At 41.5% G+C, this 21,399-nt stretch overlaps 1 protein-coding gene and 1 pseudogene across 4 annotated transcripts in view; one reads left to right on the plus strand and one right to left on the minus strand.

Moving 5' to 3' along the window:
* Nucleotides 1-21,399, plus strand: part of Adgre1 (adhesion G protein-coupled receptor E1) — a 155,562-nt gene that overhangs the window by 19,052 nt on the left and 115,111 nt on the right. The gene's annotated exons all lie outside the window — the stretch shown is intronic.
* Nucleotides 4,800-21,234, minus strand: Hspa14-ps1 (heat shock protein family A (Hsp70) member 14, pseudogene 1; annotated as a pseudogene).

Genomic DNA, 21,399 nt, shown 5'->3' on the forward strand with positions numbered 1-21,399 from the left:
ATTCGTCTATGTATTTGCTGTAATCTGGCTGTGTCTCTCAGGAGAGATCTACATCCAGTTCTTGTCAGCCTGCACTTCTTTGCTTCATCCATCGTATCTAGTTTGGTGGCTGTATATGTATGGGCCACATGTGGGGCAGGCTCTGAATGGGCATTCCTTCAGCCTCTGTTCTAAACATTGCCTCCCTATTCCCTGCCAAGGGTATTCTTGTTCCCCTTTTAAAGAAGGAGTGAAGCATTTGCATTTTGGTCATCCTTCTTGAGTTTCATGTGTTCTGTGCATCTAGGGTAATTCAAGCATTTGGGCTAATAGCCACTTATCAGTGAGTACATACCATGTGTGTTTTTCTGTGATTGGGTCACCTCACTAAGGATATTTTCCAGTTCCATCCATTTACCTATGAATTTCATAAAGTCATTGTTTTTGATAGCTGAGTAATATTCCATTGTGTAGATGTACCACACATTCTGTATTCATTCCCCTGTTGAAGGGCATCTGGGTTCTTTCCAGCTTCTGGCTATTATAAATAAGGCTGCTATGAACATAGTGGAGCATGTGTCTTTGTTATATGTTGGGGCATCTTTTGGGTATATGCCCAAGAGAGGTATAGCTGGGTCCTCAGGTAATGCAATGTCCAATTTTCTGAGGAACCTCCAGACTGATTTCCAGAATGGTTGTGCCAGTCTGCAATCCCACCAACAATGGAGGAGTGTTCCTCTTTCTCCACATCCTCGCCAGTATTTGCTGTCACCTGAGTTATTGATCTTAGCCATTCTCACTGGTGTGAGGTGAAATCTTAGGGTTGTTTTGATTTGCATTTCCCTTATGACTAAAGATGTTGAACATTTCTTTAGGTGTTTCTCAGCCATTCGGCATTCCTCAGCTGTGAATTCTTTGTTTAGCTCTGAACCCCATTTTTTAATAGGGTTATTTATCTCCCTGTGGTCTAACTTCTTGACTTCTTTATATATTTTGGATATAAGGCCTCTATCTGTTGTAGGATCGGTAAAGATCTTTTCCCAATCTGTTGGTTGCCGTTTTGTCCTAACCACAGTGTCCTTTGCCTTACAGAAGCTTTGCAGTTTTATGAGATCCCATTTGTCGATTCTTGATCTTAGAGCATAAGCCATTGGTGTTTTGTTCAGGAAATTTTCTCCAGTGCCCATGTGTTCGAGATGCTTCCCCACTTTTTCTTCTATTAGTTTGAGTGTATCTGGTTTGATGTGGAGGTCCTTGATCCACTTGGACTTAAGCTTTGTACAGGGTGATAAGCATGGATCGATCTGCATTCTTCTACATGTTGACCTCCAGTTGAACCAGCACCATTGCTGAAAATGCTATCTTTTTTCCATTGGATGGTTTTGTCTCCTTTGTCAAAAATCAAGTGACCATAGGTGTGTGGGTTCATTTGTGGGTCTTCAATTCTATTCCACTGGTCTTTCTGTCTCTGTACCAATACTATGCATTTATTATCACTATTACTCTGTAATTCTGCTTGAGTTCAGGGATAGTGATTCCCCCTGAAGTCCTTTTATTGTTGAGGATAGTTTTAGCTATCCTGGGTTTTTTGTTATTCCAGATGAATTTTCAAAATGTTCTGTCTAACTCTCTGAAGAATTGGATTGGTATTTTGATGGGGATTGCATTGAATCTGTAGATTGCTTTTGGTAAAATGGCCATTTTTACTATATTAATCCTGCCAATCCATGAACATGGGAGATCTTTCCATCTTCTGAGGTCTTCTTCAATTGCTTTCTTCAGAGACTTGAAGTTCTTATCATACAGATCTTTTATTTGCTTGGTTAAAGTTACACCGAGGTATTTTATATTATTTGGGACTATTATGAAGGGTGTCGTTTCTCTAATTTTTCTCGACTTGTTTCTCTTTTGTGTAGATGAAGGCTACTGACTTATTTGAGTTAATTTTATACCCAGCCACTTTGCTGAAGGTGTTTATCAGGCTTAGGAGTTCTCTGGTGGAACTTTTGGGATCACTTAAATATGACCATCTGCAAATAGTGATATTTTGACTTCTTCCTTTCAATCTGTATCCCTTTGATCTCCTTTGTTGTCTGATTGCTCTGGCTAGGACTTTGAGAACTATATTGAATAAGTAGGGAGAGAGTGGGCAGCCTTGTCTAGTCCCTGATTTTAGTGGGATTACTTCAAGTTTCTCTCCATTTAGTTCAATATTAGCTACTGGTTTGCTCTATATGGCTTTTACTGTGTTTAGGTATGGGCCTTGAATTCCTGTTCTTCCCAGGACGCAAAAGGGTGTTGAATTTTGTCAAATGCTTTCTCAGCATCTAATTAAATGATCATGTGGTTTTTTTCTTTCAATTTGTTTATATAGTGGATTACGTTGATGGTTTTCTGTATATTAAACCATCCCTGCATCCCTGGAATTGATCATGATGGATGATTGTTTTGATGTGCTCTTGGATTCGGTTTGCCAGAATTTTATTGTGTATTTTTGCGTCGATATTCATAAGGGAAATTGGTCTGAAGTTCTCTTTCTTTGTTGGGTCTTTGTGTGGTTTAGGTATAAGAGTAATTGTGGCTTCATAGAAGGAATTCGGTAGTGCTCCATCTGTTTCAATTTTGTGGAATAGTTTGGATAGTATTGGTATGAGGTCTTCTATGAAGGTCTGATAGAATTCTGCACTGAACCTGTCTGGACCTGGGCTTTTTTTGGTTGGGAGACTTTTAATGACTGCTTCTATTTCTTTAGGAGTTATGGTTGTTTAAATGGTTTATCTGTTTCTGATTTATCTTCAGTACCTGGTATATGTCTAGGAAATTGTCCATTTCCTGTAGATTTTCACGTTTTGTTGAGTATAGGCTTTTGTAGTAGCATCTGATGCTTTTTTGAATTTCCTCTGATTCTGTAGTTATGTCTCCCTTTTCATTTCTGATTTTGTTAATTTGGGCACACTCTCTGTGTCCTCTCGTTAGTCTGGCTAAGGGTAATCTATCTTGTTGATTTTCTCAAAGAACCAGCTGTTGGTTCTGTTGATTCTTTGTATAGTCCTTTTTGTTTCTACTTGGTTGATTTCAGCCCTGAGTTTGATTATTTCCTTGCATCTACTCCTGTTGGTTGTATTTGCTTCTTTTTGTTCTATAACTTTTAGGTGCGCTGTCAAGCTGCTGATGTATGCTCTCTCCTGTTTCTTTTTGCAGACACTCAGAGCTGTGAGTTTTCTTTTTAGCACTGTTTTCATTGTGTCCCATAATTTGGGTATGTTGTGCCTTTATTTTCATTAAATTCTAAGAAGTTTTTAATTTCTTTCTTTATTTCTTCCTTAACCAAGTTATCATTGAGTAGAGCATTGTCCAACTTTCATGTATATGTGGGCTTTCTGTTGTTTTTTTTTTTTTTTTTTTTGTTATTGAAGACCAGTGTTAGTCTTTGGTGTTGTTATTTCATATTTGGAAAGCTAAATAAAATCTCATTTTGTGTGTTTGTGTGTGTGTTGTTAATTTGGTTCCTGATCTAATTTTCATATCAAGAGTCATGATGGTGTTTTTGTGCTTTATTATATAGCTGTTTCATAAATGAACCAGATTAAATCCCATACTTGTACTCTGGAACAAATTATACATGTGAACCCTATAGACTTTTGGAGATGAACTACTTCCATATATAATTCTCCCATTTTCTCCATGAGAAAATTCCAGGAAGTTTCTAATTCTGACACTTAAGCTTTTGGCCATATAGATGGAATACTCAGATATCTATGTACATTTTAATTTATTTAGTTTTGAATAACTAATTTTATTTTCAATGTAAATGTGTGTGGCATGTATGCATGTGTGTATGAATGTCCCTGTGTAGATACACCTCAGAAAATAATGATTCTTTATGGATTTTCCAAAAATCCTTATCCCTCCCCACTACCTTGCATTTCTAATTAAAACTCCCCTATTTTTCCATCTTCTTTTTCTGTTACCTGTATTCCAATGTTACCCTTTTTCAGGTGCCCTTCCATTGTGGCCCATCTTTACTTTCCTATTTTTCTGAGTTAGTCTAGAATTTGTACTCACATCTGAAGACTAGCACGGTGAGAGAAAACATGTTTCTATGTGCATGGGTGTGGAAAAGTCAGTCAGGGTTTTAAAATTGTTTGTACATGTGTGTGCTTGCATACATGTGTGTGTGTGTGTGTGTGTGTGTGTGTGTGTTTGTGTGTGCACACATGTCTTACCCTATAGCCCAGACTGGCCTTAAAGTTGTGAACTCTTATCTCCCTTTCCTCAGCAGCTAGGATTTCAGGCACAAAGTTCCACGACTAGTGTTAGTTTTCTTTTTAACAATAACAATCCTTGTGCTCTATTGGCTGTGCTAACAGGATGTATAGGGAATAAAGAAAGCAAAGGCACAGGGAAGAGTTGGAAAATTCCACAGCCTTTCACACCCCTTGATTTGTACAGTTTTTTCTTTGTCTCCAAAGACTTGGATTAGATCAAGAAGCTATTAGTTTTATTATGGCAAACTCTAGGCTTATAAAAACTTAAAGCATTTATTAGAATTTTATTTACTTTGGTGTGTGTGTGTGTTTGTGTGTGCATGTACATACATGTGGTACATGTGTGAAAATCAGAGACGAGACGAATTCTCTGTCTCTACTATGTGGGTCCTGGGACTGAAGTTTTTTAACTAATCAATTGTATTTTAATGGAAGCATAGGTTACAACATTCATTAAAAAATGAAAATTTTACTCTAAACAACACTTATACATAAAACAAAATAATGTTGATAGTATAGTTCTAAAAAATTTCTTTTTGGTTTGTCTAAAGGTTAGGACGTAATCTCAACAGTGATGGCTTCCCATTTCCCAGTATCTTGGTCTGTGCATACCATCTGCAAAGATACATCTGTTTTCATAGTAAGAACAGCCACTATATCACACAATCCATTTTCTTTTTTATCAGAATTCTGGAGCACAACCTGTGCAAACTTGGTCTCCTCTTTAGCAGAGTTCTTCCTCTTAGACTCATAGAGTTGAAGGCAAACAGAAGATATACTGCCAGTGGCTTGTAGTGTGGGCTGTCCTTGGGATGGCAGAGGAGCCCTCGATGGAAATAGTACTGGAAAGCTATTGGCACCTGATTCATTGCCCCCTTAACTAACACTATCATGACAGAGAGTCATCCCCTGAACTTCTCTCTTTCCCAACAAGAATCCCAGCTTCTATGGCTGCACCAGGTGAGAAGAGATCTTCAGTCAGCTGCTGCAGCCTTGGGATTCTTGAAGATCCACTACAGAGCACAACCTTGTTAATATCATGGGCTGGAAATCCACTTTGAAGTAAGAGTTCTTAGACTTGCTTCTATGCATTTGTTAAAAAGCAAAGAACAAAGAAGCACAAATCTTGCTCTGGATACATTGAAATCAAACTCCTGACCTTCACATAGTGCATCTGTGAAACAATTGGCACTTCCCAAGGTGACAAAGAGAGCTTGGCTGCTTTAGCACTGCTCATCAATCTCATCATGGCTTGGGCATTTCCCCTTAAATCGTGCTTGAACAACCTCTGGAAATATGAAGCCAGGTACTGGGATACGGTCTGTGTGAAATGTGCGCTCCCTATGTCATCACATACATCCTACTGTTAACTTCCATAACACTGAGCAATAAGATTTTCCTCCATGCTTAAACACCAAAACGTTGCTCTTCCCGGTAGGGCAGTCTCGTCCAGTCCCATAAGCAAGAAAAGCTCGCACACATTACATCCAGTGGCTCCAGCTGCTTCTCCCAGAACAGATTTTTGCTTTGCTGCAAAATCAAATGTGACAGCAACATTTCCCCTCTGAGCCCAAGACAGAACACGCTGTTTCTTTCAGTAAATGATTATCAGTCTGGCAACATCTTCTGGGTTTACAGATTTTGTTTCTTCTCCTGTATCTACTTCATTCCGCAATTCCCCATTTTCTCAATGACTAAGCGTTTACTTTCCGAGATTTATTTCTGAGCTTGTGGATTGGCAGAGCTGGTAGACAGCCGCACAGGCTGATGTGCAGTCCAGGTAGATGCTGATCCTTGAGGTGGAGACTATGAGGGGCAGAGGCCAGGGAAGCTCAATGAAGGATCCTTCAGCAGCCCCTGGACTGAATTTGGGTAATACGGTTTGGGGTAAGCACATTTACCTTTGAGACATTTATTTATCTGTGTTTTAATTTTAAAAATTCTTAAGTACTTTCTCACATTCATACAATGAAATGTAATCATTTCCATCTCTACTTCTCTTTCAGGTCCTAAGATCCCCTAACGCACCCTTCCAAATTCATGTGCTCTCTGTCTTTTTAAAAGTAACCCACTAAACACAATCAGAGTCCCCTGTACCCAATCTGCCCATGAACTCACCATGTATCCAATCTGGCCATGAACTCACCATGTAGTCAATTTTTCAAGTTTATTTTTTGAATGCTCCTATGTTCATCTCACAATTGCTGGAGTGACAGGAGTGTGCCATTGTATCCTCTCATTTATCTTCTGAGAATTATGTTCTTTTTAGAAAGAAGCACCACTTGTTTCTTGTAGGACTTTATAGAGAGAATCCCTCTCTTTCTCTTTTAAAGATTTATTTATTTATTTCATGTATATGAGTACATTGTTACTATTCTCAGACACCAGAAGAGGGCATCAGATCCCACGACAGATGGTTGTGAGCCACCATGTGGTTGCTGGGAATTGAACTCAGGACCTCTGGAAGAGCAGTCAGTGCTCTTACCTGCTGAGCATATCTTTCCAGCCCGAGAGGATCTCTTGAAGATGGGGCTGGGTATTCAAACTGACCAGATTAAACAATAGGGACAGGAGGCCAGTCTAGTAGCAAGACTTCATGTACAAAGGTCCTGGGCCTGCCAAGACGTTGACTCTTAGGACAGGGCAGGCTGTGATCTGGGGCAGTCAGTAGGTGCCCAGACATGTAGGAAGGACTTGAAGTTTGAGAGATTAAGAGAGATGTTCCTAGAAGTGTGTAAAGAGGCCATTGCAGAGAAAGAGGAACCTGGAGAGAGATGTGATCCCAGGCACTGTGTATGGGTAGACTGCAGGACCAAAAGGTTGGGTGTCAGAAGCAGTGTGACAAGAATAGAAGAGATAACAATAAGAGGAGTGATAGTCTGTTTCTGAGGTGTAGGGCACTTTTCAGGGGTTCCCATTCTCCCATTTGATGTTTGCATTATTTTTGTTTTCTAATGCTTTTTATTAGCACATGTTATAATGGGTTTTTCTATGACATTTTCTTTTTTTTTTTATTAACTTGAGTATTTCTTATATACATTTCAAGTGTTATTCCCTTTCCCGGTTTCCGGGCAAACATCCCCCTCCCCCCTCCCCTTCCTTATGGGTGTTCCCCTCCCGACCCTCCCCCCATTGCCGCCCTCCCCCCATAGTCTAGTTCACTGGGGGTTCAGTCTTAGCAGGACCCAGGGCTTCCCCTTCCACTGGTGCTCTTACTAGGATATTCATTGCTACCTATGGGGTCAGAGTCCAGGGTCAGTCCATGTATAGTCTTTAGGTAGTGGCTTAGTCCCTGGAAGCTCTGGTTGCTTGGCATTGTTGTACATATGGGGTCTCGAGCCCCTTCAAGCTCTTCCAGTTCTTTCTCTGATTCCTTCAACGGGGGTCCTATTCTCAGTTCAGTGGTTTGCTGCTGGCATTCACCTCTGTATTTGCTGTATTCTGGCTGTGTCTCTCAGGAGCAATCTACATCCGGCTCCTGTCGGTCTGCACTTCTTTGCTTCATCCATCTTGTCTAATTGGGTGGCTCTTTATGTATGGGCCACATGTGGGGCAGGCTCTGAATGGGTGTTCCTTCTGTCTCTGTTTTAATCTTTGCCTCTCCCTTCCCTGCCAAGGGTATTCTTTTTCCTCATTTAAAGAAGGAGTGAAGCATTCACATTTTGATCATTTGTCTTGAGTTTCGTTTGTTCTAGGGATCTAGGGTAATTCAAGCATTTGGGCTAATAGCCACTTATCAATGAGTGCATACCATGTATGTCTTTCTGTGAGTGGGTTAGCTCACTCAGGATGATATTTTCCAGTTCCAACCATTAGCCTACGAATTTCATAAACTCGTTGTTTTTGATAGCTGAGTAATATTCCATTGTGTAGATGTACCACATTTTCTGTATCCATTCCTCTGTTGAAGGGCATCTGGGTTCTTTCCAGTTTCTGGCTATTATAAATAAGGCTGCGATGAACATAGTGGAGCATGTGTCTCTTTTATATGTTGGGGCATCTTTTGGGTATATGCCCAAGAGAGGTATAGCTGGATCCTCAGGCAGTTCAATGTCCAATTTTTTGAGGGACCTCCAGACTGATTTCCAGAATGGTTTTACCAGTCTGCAATCCCACCAACAATGGAGGAGTGTTCCTCTTTCTCCACATCCTCGCCAGCATCTGCTGTCACCTGAGTTTTTGATCTTAGCCATTCTCACTGGTGTGAGGTGAAATCTCAGGGTTGTTTTGATTTGCATTTCCCTTATGACTAAAGATGTTGAACATTTCTTTAGGTGTTTCTCAGCCATTCGGCATTCCTCAGCTGTGAATTCTTTGTTTAGCTCTGAACCCCATTTTTTAATAGGGTTATTTGTTTCCCTGCGGTCTAACTTCTTGAGTTCTTTGTCTATTTTGGATATAAGGCCTCTATCTGTTGTAGGATTGGTAAAGATCTTTTCCCAATCTGTTGGTTGCCGTTTTGTCCTAACCACAGTGTCCTTTGCCTTACAGAAGCTTTGCAGTTTTATGAGATCCCATTTGTCGATTCTTGATCTTAGAGCATAAGCCATTGGTGTTTTGTTCAGGAAATTTTTTCCAGTGCCCATGTGTTCCAGATGCTTCCCTAGTTTTTCTTCTATTAGTTTGAGTGTATCTGGTTTGATGTGGAGGTCCTTGATCCACTTGGACCTAAGCTTTGTACAGGGTGAAAAGGATGGATCGATCTGCATTCTTCTACATGTTGACCTCCAGTTGAACCAGCACCATTTGCTGAAAATGCTATCTTTTTCCATTGGATGGTTTTGGCTCCTTTGTCAAAAATCAAGTGACCATAGGTGTGTGGGTTCATTTCTGGGTCTTCAATTCTATTCCATTGGTCTATCTGTCTGTCTCTGTACCAATACCATGCAGTTTTTATCACTATTGCTCTGTAATACTGCTTGAGTTCAGGGATAGTGATTCCCCCTGAAGTCCTTTTATTGTTGAGGATAGCTTTAGCTATCTTGGGTTTTTTTTTTTTTTTTTATTAACTTGAGTATTTCTTATATACATTTCGAGTGTTATTCCCTTTCCCGGTTTCCGGGCAAACATCCCCCTCCCCCCTCCCCTTCCTTATGGGTGTTCCCCTCCCAACCCTCCCACCATTGCCGCCCTCCCCCCATAGACTAGTTCACTGGGGGTTCAGTCTTAGCAGGACCCAGGGCTTCCCCTTCCACTGGTGCTCTTACTAGGATATTCATTGCTACCTATGGGGTCGGAGTCCAGGGTCAGTCCATGTATAGTCTTTAGGTAGTGGCTTAGTCCCTGGAAGCTCTGGTTGCTTGGCATTGTTGTACTTTTGGGGTCTCGAGCCCCTTCAAGCTCTTCCAGTTCTTTCTCTGATTCCTTCAATAGGGGACCTATTCTCAGTTCAGTGGTTTGCTGCTGGCATTCGCCTCTGTATTTGCTGTATTCTGGCTGTGTCTCTCAGGAGCGATCTACATCCGGCTCCTGTCGGTCTGCACTTCTTTGCTTCATCCATCTAGTCCAATTGGGTGGCTGTATATGTATGGGCCAAATGTGGGACAGGCTCTGAATGGGTGTTCCTTCAGTCTCTGTTTTAATCTTTGCCTCTCCCTTCCCTGCCAAGGGTATTCTTTTTCCTCATTTAAAGAAGGAGTGAAGCATTCACATTTTGATCATTTGTCTTGAGTTTCGTTTGTTCTAGGGATCTAGGGTAATTCAAGCATTTGGGCTAATAGCCACTTATCAATGAGTGCATACCATGTATGTCTTTCTGTGATTGGGTTAGTTCACTCAGGATGATATTTTCCAGTTCCAACCATTTGCCTACGAATTTCATAAACTCGTTGTTTTTGATAGCTGAGTAGTATTCCATTGTGTAGATGTACCACATTTTCTGTATCCATTCCTCTGTTGAAGGGCATCTGGGTTCTTTCCATTTTCTGGCTATTATAAATAAGGCTGCGATGAACATAGTGGAGCACGTGTCTCTTTTATATGTTGAGGCATCTTTTGGGTATATGCCCAAGAGAGGTATAGCTGGATCCTCAGGCAGTTCAATGTCCAATTTTCTGAGGAACCTCCAGACTGATTTCCAGAATGGTTTTACCAGTCTGCAATCCCACCAACAATGGAGGAGTGTTCCTCTTTCTCCACAACCTCGCCAGCATCTGCTGTCACCTGAGTTTTTGATCTTAGCCAATCTCACTGGTGTGAGGTGAAATCTCAGGGTTGTTTTGATTTGCATTTCCCTTATGACTAAAGATGTTGAACATTTCTTTAGGTGTTTCTCAGCCATTCGGCATTCCTCAGCTGTGAATTCTTTGTTTAGCTCTGAACCCCATTTTTTAATAGGGTTATTTGTTTCCCTGCGGTCTAACTTCTTGAGTTCTTTGTATATTTTGGATATAAGGCCTCTATCTGTTGTAGGGTTGGTAAAGATCTTTTCCCAATCTGTTGGTTGTCGTTTTGTCCTAACCACAGTGTCCTTTGCCTTACAGAAGCTTTGCAGTTTTATGAGATCCCATTTGTCAATTCTTGATCTTAGAGCATAAGCCATTGGTGTTTTGTTCAGGAAATTTTTTCCAGTGCCCATGTGTTCCAGATGCTTCCCTAGTTTTTCTTCTATTAGTTTGAGTGTGTCTGGTTTGATGTGGAGGTCCTTGATCCACTTCGACTTAAGCTTTGTACAGGGTGATAAGCATGGATCGATCTGCATTCTTCTACATGTTGCCCTCCAGTTGAACCAGCACCATTTGCTGAAAATGCTATCTTTTTTCCATTGGATGGTTTTGGCTCCTTTGTCAAAAATCAAGTGACCATAGGTGTGTGGGTTCATTTCTGGGTCTTCAATTCTATTCCATTGGTCTATCTGTCTGTCTCTATACCAATACCATGCAGTTTTTATCACTATTGCTCTGTAATACTGCTTGAGTTCAGGGATAGTGATTCCCCCTGAAGTCCTTTTATTGTTGAGGATAGCTTTAGCTATCCTGGGTTTTTTGTTATTCCAGATGAATTTGCAAATTGTTCTGTCTAGCTCTTTGAAGAATTGGATTGGTATTTTGATGGGGATTGCATTGAATCTGTAGATTGCTTCTGGTAAAATGGCCATTTTTACTATATTAATCCTGCCAATCCATGAGCATGGGAGATCTTTCCATCTTCTGAGGTCTTCTTCAATTTCTTTCCTCAGGTTTTTGAAGTTCTTATTGTACAGATCTTTTATTTGCTTGGTTAAAGTCACACCGAGGTACTTTATATTATTTGGGTCTATTATGAAGGGTGTCATTTCCCTAATTTCTTTCTCGGCTTGTTTCTCTTTTGTATAGAGGAAGGCAACTGATTTATTTGAGTTAATTTTATACCCAGCCACTTTGCTGAAGTTGTTTATCAGCTTTAGTAGTTCTCTGGTGGAACTTTTGGGATCACTTAAATATACTATCATGTCATCTGCAAATAGTGATATTTTGACCTCTTCTTTTCCGATCTGTATCCCCTTGATCTCCTTTTGTTGTCTGGTTGCTCTGGCTAGAACTTCAAGAACTATATTGAATAAGTAGGGAGAGAGTGGGCAGCCTTGTCTAGTCCCTGATTTTAGTGGGATTGCTTCAAGTTTCTCTCCATTTAGTTTAATGTTAGCAACTGGTTTGCTGTATATGGCTTTTACTATGTTTAGGTATGGGCCTTGAATTCCTATTCTTTCCAGGACTTTTATCATGAAGGGGTGTTGAATTTTGTCAAATGCTTTCTCAGCATCTAATGAAATGATCATGTGGTTCTGTTCTTTCAGTTTGTTTATATAATGGATCACGTTGATGATTTTCCGTATATTAAACCATCCCTGCATGCCTGGGATGAAGCCTACTTGATCATGGTGGATGATTGTTTTGATGTGCTCTTGAATTGGGTTTGCCAGAATTTTGAGTATTTTTTCGTCGATATTCATAAGGGAAATTGGTCTGAAGTTCTCTTTCTTTGTTGTGTCTTTGTGTGGTTTAGGTATAAGAGTAATTGTGGCTTCGTAGAAGGAATTCGGTAGTGCTCCATCTGTTTCAATTTTGTGGAATAGTTTGGATAGTATTGGTATGAGGTCTTCTATGAAGGTTTGATAGAATTCTGCACTAAACCCATCTGGACCTGGGCTCTTTTTGGTTGGGAGACCTTTAATGACTGCTTCTATTTCCTTAGGAGTTATGGGGTTGTTTAACTGGTTTATCTGTTCCTGATTTAACTTCGATATCTGGTATCTGTCTAGGAAATTGTCCATTTCCTGAAGATTTTCAAGTTTTGTTGAATATAGGTTTTTATAGTAAGATCTGATGATTTTTTGAATTTCCTCTGAATCTGTAGTTATGTCTCCCTTTTCATTTCTGATTTTGTTAATTTGGACACACTCTCTGTGTCCTCTCGTTAGTCTGGCTAAGGGTTTATCTATCTTGTTGATTTTCTCAAAGAACCAACTTTTGGTTCTGTTGATTCTTTCTATGGTCCTTTTTGTTTCTACTTGGTTGATTTCTGCTGTGAGTTTGATTATTTCCTGCCTTCTACTCCTCCTGGGTGTATTTGCTTCTTTTTGTTCTAGAGCTTTTAGGTGTGCAGTCAAGCTGCTGACATATGCTCTTTCCTGTTTCTTTCTGCAGGCACTCAGTGCTATGAGTTTTCCTCTTAGCACAGCTTTCATTGTGTCCCATAAGTTTGGGTATGTTGTACCTTCATTTTCATTAAAGTCTAAAAAGTTTTTAATTCCTTTCTTTATTTCTTCCTTGACCAGGTTATCATAGAGTAGAGCATTGTTCAATTTCCACGTATATGTGGGCATTCTTCCCTTATTGTTATTGAAGACCAGTTTTAGGCCGTGGTGGTCAGATAGCACGCATGGGATTATTTCTATCTTTCTGTACCTGTTGAGGCCCATTTTTTGACCAATTATATGGTCAATTTTGGAGAAAGTACCATGAGGAGCTGAGAAGAAGGTATATCCTTTTGCTTTAGGATAGAATGTTCTATAAATATCCGTTAAGTCCATTTGGCTCATGACTTCTCTTAGTCTGTTGACATCACTGTTTAATTTCTGTTTCCATGATCTGTCCATTGATGAGAGTGGGGTGTTGAAATCTCCCACTATTATCGTGTGAGGTGCAATGTGTGTTTTGAGCTTTAGTAAGGTTTCCTTTACGTATGTAGGTGCCCTTGTATTTGGGGCGTAGATATTTAGGATTGAGAGTTCATCTTGGTGGATTTTTCCTTTGATGAATATGAAGTGTCCTTCCTTATCTGTTTTGATGACTTTTAGTTGGAAATTGATTTTATTTGATATTAGAATGGCTACTCCAGCTTGCTTCTTCTGACCATTTGCTTGGAAAGTTGTTTTCCAGCCTTTCACTCTGAGGTAGTGTCTGTCTTTGTCTCTGAGATGTGTTTCCTGTAGGCAGCAGAAAGCAGGGTCCTCGTTGCGTATCCAGTTTGTTAATCTATGTCTTTTTATTGGGGAGTTGAGGCCATTGATATTGAGAGATATTAAGGAATAGTGATTATTGCTTCCCGTTATATTCATATTTGGATGTGAGGTTATGTTTGTGTGCTTTCATTCTCTTTGTTTTGTTGCCAAGACGATTAGTTTCTTGCTTCTTCTAGGGTATAGCTTGCCTCCTTATGTTGGGCTTTACCATTTATTATCCTTTGTAGTGCTGGATTTGTAGAAAGATATTGTGTAAATTTGGTTTTGTCATGGAATATCTTGGTTTCTCCATCAATGTTAATTGAGAGTTTTGCTGGATACAGTAACCTGGGCTGGCATTTGTGTTCTCTTAGGGTCTGTATGACATCAGTCCAGGATCTTCTGGCCTTCATAGTTTCTGGCGAGAAGTCTGGTGTGATTCTGATAGGTCTGCCTTTATATGTTACTTGACCTTTTTCCCTTACTGCTTTTAATATTCTTTCTTTATTTTGTGCGTTTGGTGTTTTGTCAATTATGTGACGGGAGGTGTTTCTTTTCTGGTCCAATCTATTTGGAGTTCTGTAGGCTTCTTGTATGCCTATGGGTATCTCTTTTTTTAGGTTAGGGAAGTTTTCTTCTATGATTTTGTTGAAGATATTTACTGGTCCTTTGAGCTGGGAGTCTTCACTCTCTTCTATACCTATTATCCTTAGGTTTGATCTTCTCATTGAGTCCTGGATTTCCTGTATGTTTTGGACCAGTAGCTTTTTCAGCTTTACATTATCTTTGACAGTTGAGTCAATGATTTCTATGGAATCTTCTGCTCCCGAGATTCTCTCTTCCATCTCTTGTATTCTGTTGGTGAAGCTTGTATCTACAGCTCCTTGTCTCTTCTTTTGGTTTTCTATATCCAGGGTTGTTTCCATGTGTTCTTTCTTGATTGCTTCTATTTCCATTTTTAATTCCTTCAACTGTTTGGTTGTGTTTTCCTGGAATTCTTTCAGGGATTTTTGTGTCTCCTCTCTATGGGCTTCTACTTGTTTATTTATGTTTTCCTGGAATTCTTTCAGGGATTTTTGTGTCTCCTCTCTATGGGCTTCTACTTGTTTATTTATGTTTTCCTGGAATTCTTTCAGGGATTTTTGTGTCTCCTCTCTATGGGCTTCTACTTGTTTTTTTATGTTTTCCTGTAATTCTTTCAGGCATTTTTGCAATTCCTCTCTGTAGGCTTCTACTTTTTCTCTAAGGGAGTTCTTCATGTCTTTCTTGAAGTCCTCCAGCATCATGATCAAAAATGATTTTGAAACTAGATCTTGCTTTTCTGGTGTGTTTGGATATTCCATGTTTGTTTTGATGGGAGAATTGTGCTCCGATAGTGCCATGTAGTCTTGGTTTCTGTTGCTTGGGTTCCTGCGCTTGCCTCTTGCCATCAGATTATCTCTAGTGTTACTTTGTTCTGCTATTTCTGACAGTGGCTAGACTGTCGTATAAGCCTGTGTGTCAGGAGTGGTGTAGACCTGTTTTCCTCTCTTTCAGTCAGTTATGGGGACAGAGTGTTCTGCTTTCGGGCGTGTAGTTTTTCCTCTCTACAGGTCTTCAGCTGTTCCTGTGGGCCTGTGTCTTGAGTTCACCAGGCAGCTTTCTTGCAGCAGAAAAGTTGGTCTTACCTGTGGACCCGAGGCTCAAGTTCGCTCGTGGGGTGCTGCCCACGGGCTCTCTGCAGCAGTAGCAACCAGGAAGACCTGTGCCGCCGTTTCCGGGAGCTTCAGTGCACCAGGGTTCCAGATGGTCTTTGGCTTTTTCCCCTGGGGTCCGAGATGTCTGTGCAGAGAGCAGTCTCTTCTGGTTTCCCAGGCTTGTCTGCCTCTCTGAAGGTTTAGCTCTCCCTCCCACGGGATTTGGGTGCAGAGAACTGTTTATCCGGTCTGTTTCTATCAGGTTCCGGCGGTGTCTCAGGCAGGGGTCCTGCCGCTCCTGGGCCCTCCCCCACGGGAGCCCAGAGGCCTTATACAGTTTCCTCTTGGGCCAGGGATGTGGGCAGGGGTGAGCAGTGTTGGTGGTCTCTTCCGCTCTGCAGCCTCAGGAGTGCCCATCTGACCAGGCGGTGAGGTCTCTCTCCCTCTCGGGGTCTGGGAGCAGAGAGCTGCTGCGGGCCGGGATCCACGGGTGTGGGACTTCCGGTAAACACAGAACGTGCCCGGTCCTAGAGGAATTCTGCTTCCGTGTGTCCCAAGCTCACCAGGCAGCTTTCTTGCAGCAGAAAAGTTGGTCTTACCTGTGGTCCTGAGGCTCAAGTTCGCTCGTGGGGTGCTGCCCACGGGCTCTCTGCAGCGGTAGCAACCAGGAAGACCTGTGCCGCCGTTTCCGGGAGCTTCAGTGCACCAGGGTTCCAGATGGTCTTTGGCTTTTTCCTCTGGCGTCCGAGATGTGTGTGCAGAGAGCAGTCTCTTCTGGTTTCCCAGGCTTGTCTGCCTCTCTGAAGGTTTAGCTCTCCCTCCCACGGGATTTGGGTGCAGAGAACTGTTTATCCGGTCTGTTTCCTTCAGGTTCCGGTGGTGTCTCAGGCAGGGGTCCTGCCGCTCCTGGGCCCTCCCCCACGGGAGCCCAGAGGCCTTATACAGTTTCCTCTTGGGCCAGGGATGTGGGCAGGGGTGAGCAGTGTTGGTGGTCTCTTCCGCTCTGCAGCCTCAGGAGTGCCCACCTGACCAGGCGGTGAGGTCTCTCTCTCTCACGGGGTCTGGGAGCAGAGAGCTGCTGCGGGCCGGGATCTGCAGGTTCTATGACATTTTCTTACACATATACAATGTATTTTCATCACATTCACTCCCACTCTCTTGTCTTGTGACCCCACTTCCACTGATCTCTCTTTTTCCAACTGAAAGTATCAGTAATATTCCTATACAAATGACATAGATACCAGGAAAGAAATCAGAAATAAACCCTGTAGACAATAGCTCCAAACCAAACCAAATAAAACAGAACATGTATGTGTGCACAGACACATATGCACATACATAGCCACATACATAGATACACAGAAAAATATGAGCACATATACATACATACATACACATATGCACACACATATTCACAAACTTACACACACATACACCCATACCATACACATACACACATATGCACAAACATATATATGCAAATTTGCATGCATGCACACACAAACACATGCACACACATAGACACATACACACACTTGCACACACATGCAACAAAATCCCACCCCACCCGGAAATAAACCTTAACAACAAGGGAACAGATTCTACTCTGACAGTTTTAAAACTGAAGGACAATATTGAGGCCATTTCTGTGGATGGAAGGCTCTCTTGTGCTCATGGGTACGGAGTGAACACTGAGAGCAACCATCTTGCTTACAAAAAACCACACAGCCACCACATAATCTTCAACAAAATGCCAAAACTGTTCTTCACAGAAATAGGACAAGTCTTAAAATTCATACAGAAGCCCAACAGACCCTGGAAAGTCAAAGGCAATTCAGACTCGAGAGGTCAGCGCTGGCAGTGTGACCTCTATGATTTCATTTTATGTCATAGAGCTGAAGTAGACAAATAGCACATGGAGTTGGGTCAAGCCAATATCTGCATACATTGTATCCATCACGTCAGCCTTTCTCTCAAAGCCAAACCAGAATCCCATGTTCTTCCTCTTTCTGCCTGGATTATACTGAACTTGTCACTCATGGGCATAGGGCAATTGCTCCACTGCCCATCCATCTTTCTTCTGAACCTCTGAAATTCACCAGTCTAAAGTTTCAGAAGGGTTGGTAAAACTGTCATCATGCTTATGCTACCAAACCCCCTGCCATGGCTCCATGCCATGGTGAGCACTACTAGCTCACCTCAGTAGCTGCTTCTCCCACTGCTGGGACCACATTCCCAGCAAGAAGCAACACAAGAGAGCAAGGTCTGATTTGAGCTTGTGGCTTTAAGGTATATAGTCCATCAATGCAGGGACAGGTGTGGTGTAGCTGTCACATTGTGTCTGTGATAAGGAAGCAGAATGATATGGATGATCATTCTCTGTCCCTTTGCTCTGCCTAGGTCTCTAGCCAATGGTGTACTGGCCTTCTTCCCAGAGGTATTTTTTCCTCTTTTTTCTCCATCTTTATTAAATCGAGTATTTCTTATTTACATTTCAATTGTTATTACCTTTCCCGGTTTCCAGGCCAACATCCCCCTAGCCTCTCCCCCTCCCCTTCTATATGGGTGTTCCCCTCCCCATCCTCCACCCATTCCCCCCAACAATCCCTTTCACTGGGGGTTCAGCCTTGGCAGGACAAAGGGGTTCCCCTTCCACTGGTGCCCTTACTAGGCTATTCATTGCTACATATGCAGTTGGAGCCCAGGGGTCAGTCCATGTATAGTCTTTGGATAGTGGCTTAGTCTCTGGAAGCTCTGGTTGCTTGGCATTGTTGTTCACATGGGGTTTCGAGCCCCTTCAAGCTCTTCCAGTCCTTTCTCTGATTCCTTAAACGGGGGTCCCATTCTCAGTTCAGTGGTTTGCTGCTGGCATTCGCCTATGTATTTGCCGTATTCTGGGTGTGTCTCTCAGGAGAGATCTACATCCGGTTCCTGTCAGCCTGCACTTCTTTGCTTCATCCACCTTATTTAGTTTGGTGGCTGTATATATATATGCGCCACATGTGGGGCAGGCTCTGAATGGGTGTTCCTTCTGCCTCTGTTCTAAGCTTTGCCTCCCTATTCCCTGCCAAGGGTATTCTTGTTCCCCTTTTAAGGAAGGAGTGAAGCATTCGCATTTTGGTCATCCTTCTTGAATTTCATGTGTTCTGTGCATCTAGGGTAATTCAAGCATTTGGACTAATAGCCACTTATCAGTGAGTGCATACCATGTGTGTTTTTCTGTGATTGGGTTACCTCACTCAGGATGATATTTTCCATTTCCATCCATTTGCCTATGAATTTCATAAAGGCATTGTTTTTGATAGCTGAGTAATATTCCATTGTGTAGATGTACCACACATTCTGTATCCATTCCTCTGTCGAAGGGCATCTATTATAAATAAGGCTGCTATGAACATAGTGGAGCACGTATCTTTGTTATATGTTGGGGCATCTTTTGGGTATATGCCCAAGAGAGGTATTGCTGGGTCCTCAGGTAGTGGAATGTCCAATTTTCTGAGGAACCTCCAGACTGATTTCCAGAATGGTTGTACCAGTCTGCAATCCCACCAACAGTGGAGGAGTGTTCCTCTTTCTCCGCATCCTCGCCAGCATCTGCTGTCACCTGAGTTTTTGATCTTAGCCATTCTCACTGGTATGAGGTGAAATCTCAGGGTTGTTTTGATTTGCATTTCCCTTATGACTAAAGATGTTGAACATTTCTTTAGGTGTTTCTCAGCCATTCGGCATTCCTCAGCTGTGAATTCTTTGTTTAGCTCTGAACCCCATTTTTTAATAGGGTTATTTGTCTCCCTGCGGTCTAACTTCTTGAGTTCTTTGTGTATTTTGGATATAAGCCCTCTATCTGTTGTAGGGTTGGTAAAGATTTTTTCCCAATCTGTTGGTTGCCATTTTGTCCTAACAACAGTGTCCTTTGCCTTACAGAAGCTTTATAGTTTTATGAGATCCCATTTGTCGATTCTTGATCTTAGAGCATAAGCCATTGGTGTTTTGCTCAGGAAATTTTCTCCAGTGCCCATGTGTTCGAGATGCTTCCCCACTTTTTCTTCTATTAGTTTGAGTGTACCTTCCCAGAGGTATTTATCCCTGGAAGTATATCACATACTAATTCAGAGATATAATGTACTTAGGTGATTCTCAATTCAATCAATCTGACAGTGAAGATGAATCACCACACTCATTTGTATATAAAAGAAATAAAAATCATGCTATGCCCTAGAGGTCCCGTATGATCTCCTTTCCCCTTCTTCCTCCCCTTCTTCTTACTCATTCTGGTCTCAAATTTGCATTGGCCTTCTTGCTACCTGTATGATCAGGAATGATTCTGCTTCAGGGTCCTTACAAATTTCTCTAATTCATTTGGAAAAGAAATATATTACCATATTATCTATCTATCTATCTATCTATCTATCTATCTATCTATCTATCTATCTATCTATCTTTATTTGCACGTACACATGTGAAGCTCAGAGGACAGAGTGGGGAGAGTTTGTTCTAGCCTTTTACCATATGGCTTTTAGGGATTAAATTTAAGTAATCAGGATTGGCCAGCAAGCGCCTTTTACCACTGACTCCTCTAACTGGTCCAAGATCTATAACTCTTTTGCTCATTTGTTTTATGATTTTGCTAAATGCTGCAGAGTGAAGAAAGCCTGTATGGGTTTCTTCTAAAAAATTTAATGCCTTCTCCTGCCTTCCAACTTTCTCCTCTCCGTTTCTCTTTATTTTTTAAAACTTGATCTTTGCTCTCCATCTGACATACTATGAAGTTCAATTATTTAATTCTTCACACCCTTTGCAGAGCCTCTTTAAATTCATTCACCAGAGAAAACCTCCTGTTGTTATGTTCTGGGCCCAGCTCTATGCAGCGCATCCCTCTCCCTGGTGGTTTTGTGGTATGATGGCTATGGGTAGAACAAACCACTTTCTAATTGGTTGTGAGGCCTAACCCACAGCAGGGAATCCATGCCTGAATATGTAAATGGAGTCAAAAGATAATGCCTGAAGAACATAGGTAGGAACCTACTGGTGTTGTTTTGATAAATGGTCCTATTGCCAATTTATGTCGATGTCTGTAGATTGGGGTTCTCAGCCTTGGCCAGAAGGTTGTGGGCCATCAGGCCACGCCTCACTGGTCAAAGTGATGAAAATAAGTGATGTGAACATCCTCCTCAGACTCGGGAAGTTAAAACATCTTCCATGTCAGACCCACAAGGCCTCTTCTCATGGTTATATGATCAATAAACAATTGAGCTGCCTCGGTGTGGGGCAGGGATAATATTTTTGGACAATGGCCAGTTTTCTATCTGGGATGAAAGTAAATGTTTATTCTTGTCTTTTGTTTATGTTGAAGCCATTGAACATAAACTCATCTTCACATTCTACTCTTGGCCTCTTAAAGTTGGGTTGTCATCTTTGGGCAGCAGTGATACTTTTTTTTTTTTTTTTTTTTTTTTTTTGGTTCTTTTTTTCGGAGCTGGGGACCGAACCCAGGGCCTTGCGCTTCCTAGGCAAGCGCTCTACCACTGAGCTAAATCCCCAACCCCCCGATACATTTTTTTTTGGTGGCATTTAAAGGCAGAGAGTTCTCTAATGCCATCTTCCATCATGTGTTTGCTTTCCTGCTTGGTGGTGGCTGTTGATGGTTTTCACCATGGTTTAAAAATATGAATCATGAACTTCAGTTGCCTTCTCTTTTCAACATGTCTCTTTATTTACAGCTTCCCCTCACCTCATGAACTTCAGCTTTGCTCTCTGGTTGGCTTTGCAGACTCCCATCTCCTGAGCTGGCTTTATCTTCTGTGTTGCAGTTCTTCCTCCAGCCTGGGTTGATTTCCTCATTGCACTTCCTGTTTTCTGACACAGCCTTTGAGGTCAGGTCACAGATCATTTTGTTAGCACAGTTTTTTTTTTGGGGGGGGGGAGAAATACTGATGCTATTATTTTAAATATATATATATATATATATATAATTTCATGTGCACTGGTGTTTTGCCTGTATCTATATCTGTGTGAGGGTGTTGGATCTGCTGGAACTGGAGCTACAAACAGTTGT

The sequence above is a fragment of the Rattus norvegicus genome, chromosome 9 (assembly GCF_036323735.1).
Source record: "Rattus norvegicus strain BN/NHsdMcwi chromosome 9, GRCr8, whole genome shotgun sequence".
In the NCBI taxonomy this organism is placed as follows: domain Eukaryota; kingdom Metazoa; phylum Chordata; class Mammalia; order Rodentia; family Muridae; genus Rattus; species Rattus norvegicus.